Raw genomic sequence first — 5707 nt, forward strand, 5'->3', positions numbered from 1 at the left:
GCTAAAAAGTCACTGAGTTCTCCCTGAAGCAAACTCTTGAGCTCGGCTTTGCTTAGCTTGTACTTGTCTCCTTCTTTGGAAGAGTATGTGTGGAACACTTTAATCAGGCCTTCCATTGCTGCTTCCAGTTTTGAAACCATGTTGTTGTTTTTCTCTTTAGAAAATATACTCTGGAAAAAAAGAAAAACATTTCGCAATCTCCAAGTCTAACAGTCCACATATGAACACCTGAGAATCTACGCTGGTGTTTTAGTGGAATACATGCTCAAATTCATTTGAATGCATTGTCTGTATTCAATAAATGCACATTTTGTGAAAATGCATAGCCCTTTTCGATTCTTAAAAGCATGTACTGTTTGCACAGACACCTGCTGACGACCCCAGGGGCCCCACCATCTCCCCAAGAATGGGATTACACAGCCACTGGGGAATCTAATATCTGTGAGCGAACAGGCCTTTTGGCACTGGCAGGCTGATGACAATCATGAGGGAGATGGAAGACAGGTATACATCAATTATTCAATTAGTCTTTTGTATGAACTAAAGGCTCAGAGACTATTTATCCACCATTAAGGCATGTAGGCCTTTAATATTATACGGCTATTAAATCTAAAGTCTCATATAGAAGAAAGTAACATTGAATGAGAAATTAACATCAAAACATTTAGACTGTAAAACAATCCACAAACGGGCTAATGAACAACTTTCCATCAGCGCTATTAAAGTGAGTTTAATTAAAGTTAGTAGCCTACAAGAATCACTCATATTGGTAACAATATGCAAGTAGGCTTATGTAGTAAAAACTGCCTTATTCGTATTACATGGAGAGTTATCTATGTGCCAAGTAATATTTTTAAATGAAAGGGTCTCATTACATGCATTAACCTTTGACATCATTAAACAATTATATTGAAGTGACATTTATTCTTAAACGTCTTAAACCATTGTCAACTTTATGTTTACAAATAACGGCGTATATACAATATTTCCAGAAAGTTATCAGCATAACATTAGTAGGCTAAGTCTATAAAAACACACAGAATTCTCAACTTACCTAGACAAAGAAGTGGCAACTGGCGCTTGAAAAGTTACTTGTGCTCATTCATTAAATAGCGTCCATTCACCTGTGCGGGGGAAGTAGCCAAGTGGGCGGGGCTTCTTCCAACCGCAGCTCGCACGTCCAATGACGTCATCACGCACACACACAATTCAAGATCTCTAACAATGTGCTCAAATACATGAAATGCTATCTCATGTTTAAGTAGTTGTTGTAGGTTCACAATAGAGCACAGGTAAATGCTTAGATTTTGATTTTGAAATGATTTTACTAGTACACTAATCAAGGCAAAATAAAATTAATTCACTTCACATATAACTGATTTTGATGATTGCTTTTTTTTTTGTAAGGAAAGGCTCAGTGTGAAGCTTTTCTATGTTTACTCATGTGCTCTCTTGAGGCCAACAAGATGTATTCTTGGCATAATTCTCTCAGATTTCACTTGAGTACTTTTCGTTTTATTAAAACATTTTTGGTTCAGTCTAAGGTTTAAACCAGGTCAAAAGATATCTGTTTCAGACTAAAGGAATCTTATATTGGGCAATGTTATGAGGTGGAGTGAGGCATGTTTGTGGCAGCTCAAGTTGGTGTTTCATTATCACCATAATAAATGTGACTAGAATTAATCTATTAATGACATATAAAATTGTATTTGTGAAAAAATTTAATTGTTATGATCAGGGTTATTATTGTTAACTAAACTTAGAACATTTCCATTACTTTAAGGAAAAGAAATGTTAACTAAAATACATTTAAATATAATATATATATATATTTTTTAATTTATTTAACTAGTTGCCTTAACCTGAAGTACTAACATAACTAAAACTAAATAAACTAAAACTATAAATAGCAATAAATGAAGACTATAATAGACATTTAAAAAACTTAACAAAACCAACAAAATTACTAAAAGTAAAGCGCAACCAGAAAATATAAAAATAAAAATATTAACAAAAACTGTAATACTATATCACTTATATATATATTTTGAAATACACAAAAGCAGTACCACCCACACCAACACACACAAAACAGTGATGACTAAACATCCACCACATTTATTATCGCTCTGAATGTTTCCACTCAGAAAAATCACGTGAGAAGGTAAACATACAAGACCGCAAATCGGATAACATGATGCATAGAGCAGACATAAAAACATTATTACTGGAGTTGAATGTGAAGTTAGCTGCAGGGATATCAAACTCAGAGTGAGGGGCACAGGTTATGCTTAATAAAGATCATAAAGAATAATGGAATGACAGTGAAATTATATTCAAACTGCCTTGAGACAGAACATTGTGGTGCCAGCCATTAATATCATTAATAAGATATATTTTCAAAGAGGCACAGTATAATATATCTTTTTTTTTTTTTTTACAAGAATGATACTATTTTATGTGGTAACCATGGCAACTTTATCTTATAATGATTTTCTCCTCAGAAATCAATCAAGCACATCTGTTTCTCCATCTATCTATTCATAATCCTGCCATTACCATTAGTTTTTTATCAAAACAAAGGTATCACATTTTTAAATCACAAATTGACAGATACAAAATACATTTATGTTTACAAAAAATAGATACATTTAAAAGTCTGACAAAAGTAGGTAGAAAATGAATGTATAAAATCTGAAAAGAGTCTGTATTTACAAAATAATTTTAAATGTTAAATATTTTCATTTAAATATATTAAAACATTATTTAATGACAATTATATACTGGCATAAGGTGTGTGAATAGTATTGCAGTTCACTACCTTAATTAAGATAAGTATATATTTGCATACTAAAGTAAATAGAACTGTATTGATTGTCAGAGTGAGCATGTGTGTTATTGAGCATGTGGTTTGTCAACTTGTTTTTGCTCACTGACTGAACATATGAGTCAGAATGAACTTTTTCCAGTCCTTCTGCAACAAGTGAAGCAGACAAACTGGTTTAGATGAATCTTAGCTTAACATCATTGCAGATCAGTTACCATAATTCAAGTCATATTCTGAATGTTGGGAAATCAACAGCTGCATGTTCTTTCTGGTCATCTCTGCCACCGATAACCTTATTTATGTCCTTCAAGCAAGTTCTCTAAAGTTTGTTGACATCTATTAGAAGGCTCATCACTGATTTGGTGGCCATCTTCATCTGTACCTGCAGAACTCTGGTCCTGTGGCAGCTCAATCAGGGAAACAGACCTCACTGAAGACAGGCGGCTATGCCGGCTGGTCGTACGCTGTCTTATGATGTTTGGTTGGCCCAGAACACTCCTCAGCTGGACCCAGAAAAAGCTCTGTTCTGTTGGTTGCTGGGGCCACTCTAGGTAGGTTTTGGTATTGAGCATCCTTTTGAGCTTGCAGAATTTACTGGGAAGAGAAGTGGGGTCTATGGGCTCCTTCACAATCAGGATGACATCACTGAACGTCTTGCCAATGGCCCGCTGTTGGGCAAAGTAGAGCTCGTAGTTGCACCACTCGCTGTTCACGAAGTTCCGCGACAACACGAAGATTACCTTAATAACAAGAAAACATTTTAGGATGCGGTTTGGGAATTTATAAAATATTTCAGAACTTTAGATTATTTGCTCTTTCATTTATTTTTAGGGGTTATTTTATATGATAGCCCATTTCCACCTCAGATTTTAAAAAAAAAGGTAATTGTGAGACATTTACAATAAGAAATAAAGTCACACTGTGTAATATAAAGTTAAGAATATAATTAAAGCTGCAATTGCAACATATAAAGTTACACTGTGTGATATAAAGTTACAAGTGTCAGATAAGTTGAATGGTGCGAAATATAGTCACACTGTGAAAGTGTCAGTTGTGAAATACACAACTGTTCAAATGTTTGGAGTTAGATTTTTTAAAAGAAGTTAATACTCTTAATCAGCAAGGATCAGTTGATCAAAAGTGACATTAAAGACTCTTACATTCGTGTACAAATGATTTCTATTTCAAATAAATTCTTTCTATTCATCAAAGTATCCTGAAAAAAAACATCACGGTTTCCATAAAAAATTTTAAACAGTAAAACTGTTTTTACCATTAATAATAATAAAAATGTTTCATGAGCATCAAATTAGCATTTTAGAATAATTTATGAAAGATGAAAAAGCTACATTTTAAAATATAATAAAATATGAATAAGTTATTTAAAATTATTATTTAAAGTTATTTTTTATCAAATAAATGGAGCCTTGGTGACCCAAAATCTTGAATGGTAGTGTATGATGTTGAAACTGTGAGATATGAAGTCGTAGTTATGGGAAATAATGTTGCAATTCTGAGATATATAATCAACGTTTTTTTTTTTTACTCTGAGATGGAAATAGGCTTCTATAATTTGAAGCCTTAGATATTTACATCCACACTACACTTTGGTGATGGAAGTCTTCATTAAAAAAGATTTTGGAGAATCCTTGTTCCAATAATTTAAAGAATGGTGACATTGCATGTTTCTTTTGTAAACAGGCATCTTTGAAGGACATAAATGTGTGTGGACACACCTTGCGACTATCTTCAATGTTCTCAATGATGTTGTCAATGATCCACTTCCCTGGAGTGAAGTCCCTTTCATGGATGCAGAGGCGGTAAGGAGGCTTAGAATTCTCTAGACAAGGGAGCAGCTGGTTTCGAACCCAGTCTGCATCCGCATGGCTGTAAGAGATGAAAGCATGAAAGGTGTAGTCCACAGCCTGGCCTGAACCTTCTTTATGGGCCCTGTACTTGGCTCTGATGATCTGGTATGTAGCTTTTATGTACCATGGCACGTGAAAAATGTAGCACAGAAGCGTCAGACCAAGGACAACGAGCGCCGTTGTTGACACGCAGATGATGATAATGAGTGTAATATTACAGGCTAAATGACCAGGGAAGTATTGTGATACCATTGTGTTCAGAAGACGCTCGGGATGGTAACACTTGTAGTTGTTTGGCCAGTCTGTGATGGTCACTTTGCCCTTGCTTGTGGTTTCCTGTATGAAGGTATAGAGATCACAGGTACAGTGGTAAGGGTTGTTGCCTGCGGTCAGGATACGTAGGCTAGGCATGTCCTTAAAAGACGTCATGCTAACTAGTCCAAAGGAGTTCCCATCTAAAGCGAGCATCCTCAAGTATGGATTCCTCCAACCGGAAGGGATGAACTTGATCTTGTTGCCGCTAAGGAGGAGGAGCTCGGTCAGATTAGATGCCTTATTAAAATAGTCCATGTCAAGCTGGTCTAGGCTGCTGTATGAAAGATCGAGGAAGCTTACAGAAGTGGGAAGGCACTTAAAACTGTCACTCGTCAGACTATTATGATGAGCAATTACTTTGGTAATGGTCGGTCTCCAGGAACAGTCACGGTTTCCCATATATCGCAGCTGGTTGTGGCTCATATTGATTGTAGTCAGCTTGACAAAGTCTTTGGTCAGAGATGCCAAGTCACTGAGGCTGGTAAGTCGATTGCGACTGACGTTGAAGGTTTCAAGCTTGTGCAGTGCGTTTCTAGTGTCACATAGTGGGTTATAAATATAACTGTCCCTCAGCTGGTTGTTAAGAGATGTCCAGAAGCTCAACACTTTTCATCTCCGGCCACGAGTCGCATGGCACGCTGTTGAAGTTCAAATTCCATACAATGAATTGGCGGACATGATTAAGCCAGGTAAAGCT

General features: G+C 35.9%; 1 pseudogene; it reads right to left on the bottom strand.

Moving 5' to 3' along the window:
- Positions 1 to 2778: 2778 nt before the first annotated feature.
- LOC107736821 (toll-like receptor 2) lies at positions 2779 to 5704 on the bottom strand (annotated as a pseudogene).
- Between the last annotated feature and the right edge of the window lie 3 nt (positions 5705 to 5707).

The sequence above is a fragment of the Sinocyclocheilus rhinocerous genome, unplaced genomic scaffold (assembly GCF_001515625.1).
Source record: "Sinocyclocheilus rhinocerous isolate Xijiao unplaced genomic scaffold, SAMN03320098_v1.1 C37018199, whole genome shotgun sequence".
Lineage (NCBI taxonomy): Eukaryota > Metazoa > Chordata > Actinopteri > Cypriniformes > Cyprinidae > Sinocyclocheilus > Sinocyclocheilus rhinocerous.